Source organism: Capsicum annuum, chromosome 11 (genome assembly GCF_002878395.1).
Source record: "Capsicum annuum cultivar UCD-10X-F1 chromosome 11, UCD10Xv1.1, whole genome shotgun sequence".
Taxonomy (NCBI): domain Eukaryota; kingdom Viridiplantae; phylum Streptophyta; class Magnoliopsida; order Solanales; family Solanaceae; genus Capsicum; species Capsicum annuum.
In genome coordinates, this window is record NC_061121.1 from 195769547 (window position 1) to 195786764 (window position 17218).

Below are 17218 nucleotides of genomic sequence, written 5' to 3' on the forward strand. Positions count from 1 at the left end.
AATTATCATGAAAAGTAATCACAACAAGATAATTTGATAAATAAAGTACAAAAATAACAGATATTGATCAAACACAAAGGACAAGAAAGTACCAGAGTAATACTATGACAAGATAATCTTTTTGTACAACTATATGACTTACGAGCTAGGGTAATTAAGGAGGAGGATTTATCTTGCTTCTCTGGTTGCTTTATGTGGTTTTCTACACATAAACTAGAGCATTGCAATCCCCTACCTATATCCAATGCTCCTTTGCCAATGCAATAAAGCTTACAGCCTCTCTCACACTGCTCAAATTCTGAAAAATGTTTATAGCTTTCTCAAATCTCTACACTGAATATAGTCTCAAGTCTGTTAATGGCCATCTTTCTGAAAAAATATATATCTTTGGAGATCAATTGAAAAAGGATGATATTAAGGTGTATGGGGCAATTTTGGAGCAAACTAGTTCAGATGTTTATCCCAATGCTGTAAATGGTACCAAGTTGTTTCTGCCAAGCTTACATCAAGTTTTCTCAGGAAAGTCATCAGTGCGAGATTTGGAAGCCAAGCTGCTCCTGCTATAGCTGTACCAGATAAAAAAGCTGCTAAGCCTGCCGATGATAATGATGACGATGATGACATCAATTTTTTTGGAAAAGAGACAGAGGAAAAAAAGAAGGAAATAGAAACAAGAGAGGTTGCTAAGGCATCTACCAAGAAAAAAGAGAGTGGAAAGTTATTTATTCTTATGGATATTAAGCCTTGGGATGATAAAACTGACATAAGAAATTTGAGGAAGTTGTTCGCAGTATTGAGGTGGAAGGTCTTCTCTGGGGAGCATCCAAATTGGTCCTAGTTGGCTACGGGATTAAGAAAAATATATCATGCTTGCCATCATTGATGAACTTGTCTCGGTGAATACTCTAATTAAGGAACATCTAACAGTAGAGCCTATCAACGAATACGTGTAGAATTGTGATGTTGTTTCCTTCAACAAAATTTAAGGTCAACATACCAGGGAATTTTCTAAGTCTCAAGCCTTGTTAGGCTGTAATTTTGCTAATTTTTGAGTTATGATACATTATTACTAGTGTTTTGTCTTTCCATCTTTGTTCAAGTACATTTAGTCATGAAAAATGGGCATTTAACTGTGAAAAAAACCTATATTCCAATGTTTCTGCAATAATTTCATAATGTTGAGGTTTTTGCAACTTGGAAATGCTGAAGAACTTTGATACACAAGTTTCTACTTTTTGAGATCTCTTACAGTTAGCAAAACTATAGAAACTAGGAGTTGTTCTCTCATTGGAGTTTGAAGAGATGGAAGAGATCATCACATACCTCATGCTCAGAACACGGGGGGCGGGGGGCTTAGGGAAACATCCATCCGTATTTACTATAATTTTTATTTGGAAAAAGATTAAACCTTCTGAACCAACTGTTAGGTTGTGACCATCTCCACAAGTTAGATCTAATCGGACATATCAGTAAGCAACCAGAAAGCATAACCAATCCATTTAGCTCTGTTTTCCTTACTACAACAACAAAAATTAGCTACACATATTTTGCTAATCCATTGCTAAGTAACTAGTAACTAATAGAATTTTTTGATAATCCGTTGCTAGTAGGATTCACCAGTATGTGCCAGACAACAATTAACAAATCATTTGATATATGATTTTTGAATGAAATTATTTATCTAATTTCGTTCAAAGATATAGAATGAGGTCAGAAATTTTTCTTCACTTTTCAATGAAACTCCTTTTGTTTTCTCATATATATGGTGATTTTCCTGAAATTTCTTTGGAGCCAAAAAAACTAAAAAAAATGGAAAAAAAAATTCCCAAAAATGGTTTCTTCTCCATTTTCCCTCATAGTGCCTCAGATCAACCGAGAAAACTTAGAAAGTTGAGTAGTGCTTGACCAATTTTATAGCTTCCCTACCTAATTATAATTACACACAAAAATATGTACAAGTAAGAATTTTAAATCTAACCCAAGAAATACCTAAAAAGGATTCAACATATATATATTCAATTTCAATTTTTTCAATAATTCATGGATGCTGGTATGATTAGTACCTGCAACATCTGTTGGAAAGGTTTAGAAATTTTTGGAAAGTTCTTTTTCGGTGGTTAAATGTTTGGAAAGGTTTATTCAGCCAACTAATTTAGAAATAAACTGAATTATAAATTTATTCACCACATCTGGTGTTTTTGATACATATGAAGCTTCACAGAAAAGGAAAAAGAACAAGTATTTATTGCATTAAAATAATATATTGAATACTTATTCTTTCACCAAATAATTAGATCGATTTAATAAATTATTACAGTGTATTCACAAATAAATTATCACAAAATTATAATTAATTAAGATACACAAGTTTTTACTTAATTATAATTAAATATGATTAGTTATAAATAAATATTTTTAAAACAGAAATTATGGGTAAATTAAGGGTCCATTGGTAGGGTGTATAAGAATTATACCAAAGTTTGGTTAGTTATGTTGATTTGGTGTAGAATATAACATTAATTTCATAATTTCTAAAAGAAATATATATTTTTATTGTTTTGACATTATCACTCATAAATTTAAAAAAAAAAATTAAAACAAAAACTCTTAATTTAAAAATATTATTTGGGTGATTCTTTAATGCTGTATATTCTCAACATTAAATATGATAAACTTTTATATGTGTAAAATAGTGGGGATAGAGAAAGTAACGTATATAATACAGAAGTTATTTAAAAAGTACTATAAATTATAATAATTAATTATTAAATTTTTCAAAAAACATATAAAAAATTTGGTTAACGCCAAATTACATTTGTGTCACATAATTGGGACTAAACATTACTCCCTCCGTCCATATTTACTTATCCATTTTATTTAAAATAGATGTGCAACAATAATGTTCAATTTGAAAAATCAATGGATAATTTTTCATTTCTACCGATTTTACCATTGATATTAAATACGATTCATTATCTAATAAAGTTTCCAAAATATTAAATTTATTATATTCAAAATATAATATAGTAACATTATCTCTATCGTTTACTATTTTTTACCCTATATGTCAAAGTTTTAGTGAGCAACTATTGATGGACCGAGGGAATAACATATATTGGGCTCATACTAGCACGGGCACTCCGATATCTAGTGTATAAATATAAATGAAAATGAGCACACATTTAATATATATTCTTTCTATTATCTTCAACATGTGGGGCATTTCAACTAAAATGAAGCATATATAATTGGTCTTGCGGAAATATTACTCTATCTTCTGTGTGTTTTTAAAACACAATATAAACATCATTGAATAGGCATACTATAGTAAAATAATTATTTTATTAATTATTCTTCTTAATAGATGTGTTAAGTAAAAATGTGACAAGTAAAAGAGAACAAGTACTTACTGCATTTTAAATTACGGTGTTAGTAAGGGATAGAAGAAGGCATCTCTTATTATAAATAGAATCCAAATAGAAACCTTTAAAACGAATAAAATTCTTATAAGCACTTTTGTTTAAAAGAAGTCGCCTAAGGAATTTTGTAATACAACAAACAAGACACATAAAATATCTCTAAAAATTAAAATAAAAAAGAAACATGACAAGATATCATGAAACGCATAACTAAAAGCTTATGTTGAAATCATTTTCACAAATCTTCACAATAAGAGGCCATAGTTCCAATCTAAAATAGAGAAAATTCTTGAAATGTTGACGTCTCAATTTTATATCCATCAAACTCAAAATTGAAAGTAGTTTATAGCTAAATAACATTAAAATATATTTATGAAAAAAAATATGTTTTTAAATTTAATAATTTGAATTAATTAAATTAGAATTTCATGTGAAGAAAAAGGATCTAAAAGAGCAATAAAACTAATATAACAAAAATTTGTTGTAAGTGGTAAAAAAAATTTTTAGAGTCGGGCAAAGAATGTATTTCATGACGGATCTATAATTTTAAAGTAATGGATGAGCATATATAATATAATATTTTAAAATTTTATAAATTAAAATAATTAATAATTAATTATTTTTAAAAACACATAGATAATTTAGTTGATTCCAAATTACATTTTTTTCACATAAATTGGGACAAAGACATTACTCCAACCGTCCATTTTTACTTATCTACTAGACTATAAAAATTACATGTCCAATATACTTGGCCAGTTTGAAAAATCAATAAATAATTTACTCATTTCTACCTATTCTAGCATTGATATTAAATACAATTTATTATCAAATATTTTTAAATCATTAAATTTATTATATTTGTGAGCATTGAAATTTTAATCCGTATGAAATTTGGATTATATTAAATTTAAAATATATTATTTCAAATAAATATTGTGGATTAATATAATTGATTAATTATTTAAGTCCAAACATGTATGGATTTAATTAAAGTTTAATTTTTATTGGGCTAACCCATTGATTTGGGCTATAAATAATGAGCCATTGATTTGGGCTATAAATAATGAGTCCAGTTTGCTAAGTCCAATTTCTCTAAAATGCTCAAGCATTCAAATCCAGTATCATCAAGATTCAAGATCAAGATCGGAAGATTCAAGAACAAATCCAAAAAACCTTGAATTCAAGCACAAATCAGGATCAAATCCACCAAGTTCACAAATCAAGTTCAAATTCAAGATCAAGTCTGAAGCCCTTGAATATATATTTGAAAAATCGAATCAGAGGATTCATAGAGATTGTAACACTCAAGTATTGAAATCAATTATATAATTATTGCGATATTTCTTTTTATCTCAATTATTTATTTTCTCAGCCTCGAAATTCTATTATCCAACAATATCCAAAGAATAATAATATGGTAACATTATTCCTGTCATTTACAATTTATTAACATGTGTGTCATGTTAATAGTAGACAGCTATTGATGAATGGAGGGAGTAACATAAATTAGGTTTGTGCTATCACGGGTATTCCGGTATCCAGTGTGTGTGTATATAACTTTACTTTACTAATATATATAATAGGCTTGGAAAGCAGTTGGATATTTTCATAAATCACAATAATTAATAATTTAAAATATTATCTACATATAAATTTTTTGATTGATTCTCCATATACTATTACAAATACATAAATTAGGATAGGAATACACATATTATTTAAAAATAGTAAAAATACAATAAATCTCAATAATTAACAACCCAAAATATAAAAAACTATAGGCAAACAATTGTGTTGAGTCTCTAAACTCCATCAACGTCACATAAATTGAGACAGAGAGAGTAGCATATTATCTGAAAATTATGTAAAAATTGTATAAATTTTCAATAATTAACAACTTAAAAATTTTAAGGATTATACAAATATCTACATGTTATATAGAAAATTTGGTTGACACATAAACTCAAACAACGAAAATAGCATGTATTATCTAAAATTTATATAAAATGTATTGTATATCATTAAAAATTTAAAATATTTAAAAGTCATACAAAAAATTTAACTGACTCTCTAGAATTTAGTTGTATAAATTGAGATCAAAAAGTAATATATGAATGGGCTCTTATGTCTAGTCAACTAAAAAAGGCATCCAAATGTCTATGTTTATGACCACGAGGCCTTAATAAGGGTATTAATTAATTACTATTTTCTTGCTACAAAAAAATTTATATGTATCCGATATTTACACCAAGTAAATATTATAAGATATATTTTTGTAAAAAAAATTAATATTAATTAATAATATTCTATTTTTGATTAAAATAATATATAAGAGACAATTTGATATACTAATTTTTCCTTACTGACGTAGGTTTTGAAAAGATCCGTATTCAGGGAGGTGCGATTTGAACAATATAATTGACATAGTTAGCATACACACATACTACTTTTTTATTTTTTTTTATGTTTGACTTTTTTCTTATGTTTGACTTTTTTGTACTTTTAAAAATATTTTTTTAATATTTAAAAAAAATATTTTTAGCTTTTTTTTTTAATCAGATTCTTTTCTTTTGTTATTCTCTTAAAGTAAAAAAAAAAAGTCCTTCTCCTTATTTCTCAAAGAATGCTACACAGTAGCTCCACCAAGTTCAAGTCATCAACAACTTGTCATGATCCATGAACGTAATTTAGGCAAACGTTATCAAGGTCAAATAAAGTATTCAGGTACCTCTAATTTTTATTTTTTAATCTTAAATTTCCTCAAGATTGGTACTTTTTTCATTTAGGGTTTATGATCTTACATTTAGGTGAGCTGATTTAATCAATTACCTTAATTTTCTATCAATTTTTTTTAATTCTAATCTTGTTCAATATTGTAACTTTTTAGTTTGGGTTTTATCATATTACATTTAGGTGAGTTGATTTAGTTTAATTATCTCAATTTCCTACGGTTAATCTATATTTTAATCTGAATTTCTTGTTCAAGAGTGTAACTTTTATTTTTGGGGTAGACGATTTCTATGATTGGGTGAATATAGTTGGATACTAACTTTCTATTTATTGAAACTAGAGGTAAATGATTTTTTTTATTCTTGATATCAAAATACTAAGTTTTGATTTATGAATTGATTTGTCATAAGTAAAGATGGAAATAGAAAAAGTTGAGGGTTGACAAGGCTTAAATTGAGCGGTTCAGGCCTTAAATTGGGCGGGTGGGCGAGGGAAATTTAACATGTAAAATAATAGGGCAGAGTAGGTACTATATCTAAACTTTTAGTTGAAAATTATAAACAATGAGTTACTGTAAAGGCTTAAACTCCTATGATATTTATTTTCTTGTGCAGGTGATTATGGATAAAAGCTGGATGCATGAACCAAAGTTTACTAAAAGATATATTGAGGGCGTCCAATCTTTTATGCAGCTTGTTCGATCTCACTTTGATCGAAATACCAAAATTTGATGCGCATGTATAGATTGCTTAAATGCATTTTTTCAAACACAAGAAGTAGTGCACGACCACTTATTGCTCGGAGGAATTATGAAAAGTTAAGTGCACTGGAGACACCATGGAGAACAATTACAAATGAGAGATAACAATGAAGTAGTTTACAATGAAGATGAAAATGAAGCCCATGATAAGGAAGATGGGATTCGTACTATGTTAGAAGAGGTCGTTGAAGGATCATTTGTCAATTATTCAGAAGAGACTGGTAATGATGTGTGTAGTAATATGAGTGAGAAAGAAGCTATAACATTTGACATATTGCTGAAAGAAGATGAATGTGAATTATACCCGAGATGTAAGAAATTTTCAAAGCTTTCATTTCTTGTGAAGTTGCTACACTTTAAAGTATACAATCAATGGATTAATAAATTATTTGATATGTTGCTGGAGTTTTAAAAGAGGCATTGCCTACTAATGAGACACTTTCTAAGTAATATTATAATGCTAAAAACATCCTGTAGGGTTTGATTAGGAGACATTTTGATTCATGCTTTCAAAAATGATTATGTGTTGTACTGGGCTGAACATAAAGAAAGACAAGAATGTCCACATTGTGGTACTATAAGGTGGAAAATTGACAATGGAAGGGATAAAAGGATTCCTCATAAATTTCTGATTTTCCATTAAAACCGATATTTCAAAAGTTATTTATGTCTAGTAAAACAAGTGTGGACATGAGGTGGCATAAAGACAAATGTCTTGATGAGGTGAATGTATTAAGGCATCCTGCTGATTCTGAAGCACGAAAAGATTTTGACAAGAATCATAAGTGATTTGCATAAGAACCTCGTAATATTAGACTTGGTCATGGAACTGATGGTTTTAATTCATATGGTAACATGAGCACATCATATAGTATGTGGTCTGTCATTCTTGTTTCTTATAATCTTCCTCCATGGAAATGTTTTAAGGACCCATTTATGATAATGTCATCACTTATTCCTAGTCCCCAAGCATCGAGAAAGGATATTGATATTTATTTGCGTCCTTTGGTTGATGAATTGTAAGAGTTATAGAGTGATGGTGTAGAGACATTCGATGCATCAGATGGGGAAAGCTTCAAAATGCATGTTGCTGTTTTATGGACCATAAATGATTTTCCAGCTTATTGTATGTTTTTAAATTCTCTACTTTCTTAGTTGTCTATTTTCCTAGAGAGAAAAGTTGTGCAATTATTAGTTGTATTTTCATATGAAAAGAGGTGTTATTTTAGTTGATTAACAACAATTAGAAAATTAAATTTTCATTCATTGTTGTAGTGAATCTTGTTTTTCTGCATATGTTATTTTTATGTTCAGGTTATAAACTGTCGCTGAACATATAATTTTTTTAATGAATTAGGTAATTTATCTTGATGGAGCACTAAGGGATATATGGCATGTCCTACTTGCAATAAGGATGCATCTTCAAAAAGGGTAAGAGGTAAAATTTATTGCACGGGTCACCGTAGGTATCTTGAATCCAGTCACTATTGGAGAAGAAGCAAGAAATTTGATGGAAAGATAGAAAAACTAATAAAGCCAAAAGAGCTCTCAGGTGATGATACCTTGCAACAATTGGATTTACTCAGTACTTATAGAGCAAGAAAATACTCAAATAATAAAAGAAAGAAATGTCTTCCTGAAAAGTTGAATTGGGTGAGGAGAAGTATTCTATTTGAGTTGCCTTACTGGAAGGGTTTGAAGTTGCAACATAATTTAGATGTCATGCACATAGAAAAGAACATTTGTAGGGCTATTTTAGGAATATTATTGAATATTGAGGAAAAAGTTAAAGATACATATAAAGTAAGACAAGATCTAAAAGATAAAAACATAAGAAAAGAACTATGGTTGTAACATGATGGTTCTAGTTATACAATGCCTGGTTCTTGTTATAGTATGTCAAAAGATGAGAAAAAAAAATTTGGACATTGTTAAAGTCTGTTAAGTTTCCTGATGGCTATGCTTTAAATATCTCAGGGTGTGTGACTGGGGATGATGGTAAGATAACTAGACTCAAAATTCATGACTATCATGTTTTGTTACATCGAGTGCTGCCTATTGCTATTCGTGGATTTAAAAATAAAGATGTTTCTTCAATTTTGATTAAGTTAAATGATTTTTTTCGTCGATTATACTATAATACATTGAGACGAGATGGCTTGGAACAACTAGAAAGGGATATAGTTGTTATATTATGTAATCTTGAGATGATCTTTTCATCTATTTTCTTGATGTTATGGTACATTTGGCTGTGCATTTACAACTAGAGGCTATGTATGGGGACCAATACATTATTATTGAATGTACAAAACTAAGAGGTTCTTTTACAAGCTTAAATGTTATGTCTAAAACAAGGCACGACCTGAAGGTTCTATTACAGAAGGCTATATTATTGATGAATGTTTGACATTTTGCTCTATGTATCTTGATGACATTGAGACTAGATTTAATCATAAAGATAGAAATGATAATGGATCTAGGTACAATGATGGGCCTATTTTAGATATATTTTCAAAAAGTGTTAGACCATATAAAGATGGAGATTATGATGCCATACCAAAGAAAGATTTTGACATGGCTCAGTGGTATGTGTGGAATAATAGCGAAGAAGTAGAACCTTTTCTTGAGTAAGTAGTTCTTTTATATATATTTACATATGTTGATATTTTTTATTTAAACTATTTCTAAATAACTTACTTTGTTACATGCAGACTGCATAAAGAAGAGCTATTGAAGCAAGGTGTTGTGGATATAGAAGATAAACATAGAGAATAATTTCCTTCATGGTTTAGAAGTAAAGTAAGTGACTTTAAGATAATAATCATGTTGTATACTTAAATTTTATCTTTTGATTCCTTACTAATTGAAAGCAATAACTTTTCCTCATAGATTATGCAGTTATTTAATAAGGAGAAGTTAAAGTCTATTATGAAAGTATATCCTTTAGCTATGGGTCTTAATGTGTATGGAACAAAGCGTACTGGTTGTATTGCAAATGGTGTTAGGTACCATATTCAACAACGCGATGAATTATGTAAAAGTCAAAATTGTGGTATAGTTATTAGAGGCCTTCATGAAAAAGTGGAGATTGATTTTTATAGTATCATAACTGACATTCTTGAGTTATAGTATGTTGAAGAAAATTGAGTTTTCTTATTCAAATGCAAGTGGTTTGATCTTCACAAGAAAACAATAAATGCAAGAGGATAAAATATTTACTAGCGTCTGTGTTAAAAGATTTTGGTATGAACATGATCCCTTGGTACTAGCTAGTCAACCAAAGTAAGTATTTTATATTGATAACCCAAAACAAGGGTAAGATTGGCGAATCATGCTCAAATTTCAAGCTAGGCACAGATTTGATGTGCTTGAGAAGGAAAACTCAAACTCAAAGGTAGAAAATGATGAGTTTCCTATTACAAATACTAAAGTATATCAAGATACGTCACTTGAAAGTAAATCAATTGTTAATGATACGGTTGGTATGTTGAGTTAACTACATAGAGATGATATTGAGTTGAGTACTATAGATGCAAATGTAATCGAATTGGAGGCTCAAACAGAACATGAAGTTGAAGTTGATTATAATGGAGAAGATTCTGAGCAATAGAATGACACTATGGTTGAGTAAATCAGTGATCATGGGGAGAATAAAGGTAATAATAGTGCTACTAATGATGAAGATGATAGCATAGATGACAATGACGACATTGAATTATGATGTAACCACATAATAAGTAAGGTCAGTTACGTACATGTTAATATATTACTCTCTTAAATTATTTATATCTTGCTTAGTTGATTTTAGGGAGATGAATTTCATAAGTTATTAGCAGACACGCCTATTGAGCTGAATTTACATGAAGGACTTTAGGCTGATGATGTTTCTTACCACACACTTGTTGGTGGCATTAGTTTTGCCTTATTCGCCTTTTCATCCAGTCTCTTTTATCTTCAACATTGACTTGTGTGTTCGAATAATATGCTTTAAACACTTTGAAGATAAAAAAAGATAATGAAATATTCGTATTTTGCTTGTTATAAACCTCCTAACAATAAATGATTAGATTGATTTCCTTACCCTAGGAAAAATGTTTCGATCCAACCTGTGAGAATGTCCCCATAAGTAGCACCATTATGCCTAACTGAATTCTGATTATATACTTGGTTTAATTTTAAAAATTGGACAAAGGAATCTAGAGAAAAGTGACAAGTTAGTGACCTTTGTTCACCACCTTGATCAACTAAACAGAGTTGTCTTCAAAGTGGTTCCTAAAAGATTATCCAACTTAATTTTGGAGTATGAAATTTGGACTATATTATGACTAGTGAGACCGAAGGCTTTGATATTCATCTTGAATTATACCTATAATAATGGAGTTTGTTTGTATTTTAGTCCTTTTCGACCTATCATTTTTATGCCGAATCTTGAGCTTTCTGCATCTAATTATGGTCCTTGGAGGATCCATTTTGTTCATCCATTAATTTTCTATTGGTTGGTGGAAAATATTCACATTAATTTCAGTTGTGACATTAATATGATAGAAATGAATTACCACTCAAACTTTTAATTTTTGCATTCTCTTGGTGTCATCAATGATATTTCTTACTTCATCAAAAGACGAAGTACCACTAAAACTAACATTTGTATGTTTGTTTATGTGCAGATCCCTCTAAGGAAAACTGCAACATCATACAAGTTCAACCAATTCATTTCATCTAAAAATTGTCTCCCGCACTTAACTTTTCATTTATCAATGAGAAAACTTTGTTAGTTCAATATATTTTTAAAATGTTGGTCCTCTTTTATGATAGTTCCATCTAATTATTTTAGTTCATATTTTGCTGTGATCTGTTCCTCCAAAATTTAACATATTTTGGTTAACAACAACACATAAGTAAGAAGTTTAACGTGTCTTGATTTGAAGACTATCAGTCATTTTTCTTTTCTTTTGAGAACCTACACTGATTTATTGACAAGCCTGATTGGATCAACTTGTGGCCTTATATAGAGCTTACTAATGCATTTGATAAATTGAATCCTAAGATTGAGAATGAAAGAAGTTGATCAACAGAATTTTGTAGAACGGTTGTCAAAGAAGACCACTAGTCTCCAGCAATTGCAGTATCTTTCATCAGCATTTTTTATCTGCAATTGATCATTCTCGTTCACTGCCTAGCATAGAATTGAGATCAAGATTTTTTATATTAGCTGGTGCACTAATAATACACAGGTTTTGAGGTTATTTGCTTTACAGGTGCCAAAAAGCCGAAGGATTAACTGCTTCAGATACCCAAATTAGGTAAGTCACCTAGCAATGGTAGAGTTGCAAAGTTTACATGCTATGGAAGAAAATTTACAAAAATAAATATTTAATTAGATACCTCTGACATGTTGTTCCCACAGGGATGCTGACACTGTCATGGATGTAGTAGATCCATGCTCCAAATTTCATAGAAATGAACAAACTTTGGATGCGAATGCAATATCAGGTTAATTCAAATGTCTGTGAGTTTTTTAACTACTTTCATACTTGTATATGAATAATGCCACAATGCCTGCATTTCATGAAGATAAAAGAAAATCATGAAAGCAAACTTTATGGTCATGCAGGTGTTTTAATGCTTATGAATGATACATACTCTTAGCTGATCATGAGTTAAAGGTTGTATCGGGCTTTTTGGTCTGCAGGGACTTGCATGGGAAAAGAAAAAATGTTAAAAAGAAAGGAGAGAGCTTCATGATCTTGTAATGAGGTGTTATTTTAGGCATGATTACTAGTAACTGAAATAAGTAACGAATATGTGCAGTAATGTGAGAATTTTCATTTTTCACTTATATTTTGTAGGTAGGGAAGAACCTGAATATTCTAAGTCAAATTGAGGGCATTGATCTTGATTTGTACAAAGAAACGGTGCTTCTAAGAATTTTAGAGCAGGTGTTTACCTTTGGTGCCGTCCAGTTTATGTCACTTAGTTAACCCAAATTTTTTACAATATTCTAACTTCTTGTTACCATATGTTATGTTTAGGTTATCAATTGTAAAGATGAGATTCACAGGGATATTTGATAGATTGCAATAAAGTCTTCCCTGATGAGTACCATTTAGGCATTAGGTTTGTACTTCACAATTAACTACCCATTAGTGATTATCTATTAGGTCCGCAGATCTGTGTTTAGATGTTCTATCTGTGTTCCTTTTTTCTTTGCCTACTTAAGTCCCCCCCCCCCTACCTTAGTACTACTTAATGGTGTACTTAAGTTTTGTTGCTTCTCTTGTATGACCAATATTTGAGCTTTTTATTGGATGGATCGCGCTGCACCATCTATACCACCAGGGAGCAATAACAATTTAGAGTCCACATACTATCCTTCACTTGAGGAGAAAAAATAAGTGAAAGATTAATCCAAAATGAACACTACAGAGTGAGTTATGGAGAACCCTAAAAGTTAGTTTGTCTCCAAACACTTCCTGCAGGCACCTTCGTGGTGTTGGGAAATCCTTCAATTTTTGCTACCTCTATATTAGTTTGAAAATAATCATCTCTCTAAGTAGGTGATCAGAAATGCAATTGTTTTGCTCAAAATATTTGTGTTCTACTCTTTTTGTTTTTTTTTTTTGATGAGTTGGGAAAGTACCCTTGGATTCATCTTAAGAGATGAACCTTTTCGTTGGCATGCTAAAATGCTACTTGTGTTATACTAAATTCACATGGAAGAAAAATATCTCTTGGGAGCCTACCTCAGCTCTTGGAGAGTTCTTAGGAGTTTTGAAATATAGGGTTTTTAGTTTGAGAGTGGTGCTTCTTAATACATATTTGCTTCAGGCGTGGGCACATAAATGTAGTCTTTTAAAGGTGTAAATCTATTCATGTGATAAAGGTTGCAGTTCTTTTGTCTTTTCCTTTTTTGGTTGTTTAGCTCCACCACTTTGGATAAACCCAAGTTGTTTGCTTGTTATTTATTTTACTTCTTTCTCGTGGAGGTGGGATGGTGTTGGTTGTGGTTTCGATAACCTCATATGTCATCAAATCAAGTGCATACTTTTAGTACCATATGAATGGTTACATGTTTCCTTCTGTTTGCTTTTATCTGTTCATGTTTTTAACCCAGCACTCCCTATGCTAACACTTAGTTTGGTTCTTAGGAGGAAAAGGAATGGTAAAGAAATAGGAAGAGAAATTGTATATCTCTTATTTATTTTTTTGTCTTTTGGAAAATGTGAAGTAAAGGAAAGTGAAACTCATTGTTGTACTTCTCATGTTTACATTTATCGTATTTTTCTTTTCTTTCTGTATAAGTTGCATCATTATTTTTTGGGAAAAGGGTCAAATATGTCTCTAAACTTTGCGAAAAGGTTCAAATATACCCTCTGTTACAAGTTCGGTCCACTGATGCGCTCGCTGTTAAAGTTTAGGAGCAAATATACCCTTTAAACATTAAGTGATTCGCTGAAAATTTGCAATTCCCTTTTTTTCTTTGTCTTTTTAATTTTTAATGGCCACATAAGCAAATAATTGTCACATTACAAAAAATAAATTCACCCAACTTTTTTATACCCTGATCCAACCCAAGACCCCTTTTAACCTCCGTAATACCCTAACCCATTTCACTATATCTTCTACGGCAATAACGTAGTCTAGATGCAAGCTGAAGGTATTAAAGCATTAGATGAACTGAGAGGTGACATTAGAAATCTTAAACGAGACGTGGAGGAGGAAATAATACTATAATTTACAATGCAACAGATACAGGGGATTGTTTCTCCTCTTCTCAAGATTGCTGCAAGGAGATGATAATTTCTTATTGTTGCCTGTCAGTTATCTGGCTCTTCATTTTTCTTTTTCCATAATCAGCATTTGCCTACAAAAGATTTTGCCATCAGATTGTAGTATTCCTTCAAAAAGTTCTATTCTTTTACATAGGATTGTTATTTTTGTTGAAGTTTTTAAAGTTTATGTTTACAATTAGGCTGAATTGGGTTACTTTGTATGAGCACTTCTTAAGATTTAATCTAATCAATTGCTTTGAATTGGCAATATTAGCTAGTACTAGTGTACTTGGAAATCTTTCAAGAATTAAAAATTTTCATGTCTTGAAAATTTTGCCAAGAAAAGAAGACCTTAATGTGCAGAATATTAAAAAGTAGCTTGAATATTTCTGTTAGGACAGGTACACACACAACTTAAGTTGTTGTAAACATAGTGCTAGTTTGCTCTATGCAGTTAAGTAGCTGCAAAACTTGGTGCTAATATGCATACTGAGACTAATAATACTTTGAAGTGCATTGATGATGGGATCACTATACGAAAACTGGGAAAACTTGTTCCCAAATGCATTAAACATAGTTCAGGTCTTACAGCATGCTCTCATAAGTTATTCCTTGGGCAAGTATGTGAGAACATTTTTGTTGGTCGTTGGAGATGAAACTTGAACCATAATACTCTTCTTGCTTTGATGCCATGTTGAATTGGATGAAATGCATTATCTAAAACTTTAACTGCTACTAAGCAAACACTTCTATTTATTAATTCCAGGTCTTAAAAAATCAAGGAGCAGAGTTGGCTGCCACCATTTTCAACTGGAAGAATCACATCATATAGATTCCTTTTGGTATAAACACATGATGATATGCATGTGTGACAAAACAAGCCATATATTCTATCAACTAATAGCGACTACTGGAAAACGGAATTAAAATTTAGTATTGAATGTCTGTCTTTTTTTTGTTTTCCAATCTGTGGAATTATGTTTGAAATTTGGATACCGTTGAAATATTTGATGTATCAGTAAAGTAGATGGATTAGGAAAGTGAAGGAAGAATAGGAAGGATATCTAAAATATAAAATGTCTTTTCAATGATTATGTCCCGGGAAAATTAAGAATTTGTTTGGATATATCCGTTGGATTCGAAGAGTTTTTGTGGTTTGTATTCAATAAGTTGATGGTTAGATATGAAAGAATGGTAGAGAAACAATAGTCGTTTTAGTAATTTAAAATGGCATTGCAAGTGTTGGTAGATGTGGTAAGTACAAGGTACGGATTATTCATTAATTAGAGAGTTCTGATGGAAAGTTACTAATAATTAGGTGATAACTGAATGTTTGATTTGCCGTTTCCTGGATTACGAGATCATATTTGGCTTTTTTCTGTTTTTATGCACTAATATGTTGGATTCATTCTTTGCTTAAACATCTTCAGATAGCAATTTGGAGAAAGGAGAACAGCGTTAGTTTCTGGAGGAAGGTCAACACTGAATCGAAATGCACCTCTGTTCATCCCATATTATGCACGAAAAGTGGAAGACTTTTCACCTGAATGTTGGAATTTAGTAACAACCGCAACATGGTTCTGCGACTACTGGGCAAGCCAGCATCAGGATGAGGAATTTGGCGAAGATGATTTCGAGTTTGCTAGAAATGATGTTGCTAATTTGGTTCCCGAAAATTTTGTTCTTGATATCGATGAGAATATTTTGAACATGGAATCTCAATTTGAAGAATCTCTTCAATCATCTTCAAGTGAGCAACACTAAATCAAGTCATCAGTCTCTGGTGTCAATGGTACATTTCAATTTAGTATACAACAAGTTCTCTAGTTCATGATACTTGTGTCATTGATCCTGACTAGTATTTTGTACCATGCTACCTACTAAATTGCATTTTCTTTCTTATACAACAGGCTTACCCAAGGGTTCTAAGGCACTCATAAGGACACTAAGCATGCCAAAGCCAAAATCTTCTATCGAGCCTCTAAAGTACTACGAGAAGCCAACAAAGATCGTTAGCCCAAAGAACAACCTTCGCCGCATCCAGCGGCCTCGTTGAATGAAGTTTCGCTTAAGCAAAAAGCTCTTGGTTTGTAGTTTGAGCATGTCAGTTCTTAATTTGAAGCTTTTAATCTTCACAAAGCAGCAGTTGAGAGTCTTATAAGTCTTTGATTAATATATTTTTTTAAAAATTGGGTAAATAGTTTTAGAGAATTGATCTTATAATAATACCTATGAATTTCTTCGTATCCAATAATTACACTATTCGACTACCAAATCTAAGTCGTAATTATTTTTTGCGATAAAATTTCATTGTGATTAATGGCAGGTTAAACAGTGATAATAATATCATCGTTGCTAATTGTTTGAACTATTAGTTACAAAAACCATTGTCACGATTAAATATAAAATTTTGTGGTTAAAACTTACAATTTGATAACTTCAAACTTTAATTAATTAGTTGATCATATTTAACTTCGGTCTAATTAAAATGTTTCTCAAATGTACAAGATTAACACAATAACTTTACACCTTCT

The 17218-nt window shown here is 30.7% G+C and overlaps 1 long non-coding RNA gene and 2 pseudogenes across 1 annotated transcript; all 3 read left to right on the forward strand.

The window, feature by feature from the left end:
- Positions 1–305: 305 nt before the first annotated feature.
- On the forward strand, positions 306–986 carry LOC107855926 (annotated as a pseudogene).
- A 5033-nt stretch (positions 987–6019) lies between these two features.
- Positions 6020–12856, forward strand: LOC107853419. Its single transcript, XR_007046974.1, has 9 exons — positions 6020–6146; positions 6767–7223; positions 7937–8038; positions 8270–8343; positions 9624–9711; positions 11580–12215; positions 12320–12405; positions 12605–12669; positions 12762–12856. It is a non-coding gene; the product is annotated as an uncharacterized LOC107853419 (long non-coding RNA).
- Positions 12857–15911: 3055 nt separating this feature from the next.
- On the forward strand, positions 15912–16938 carry LOC107853418 (annotated as a pseudogene).
- Positions 16939–17218: the final 280 nt, after the last annotated feature.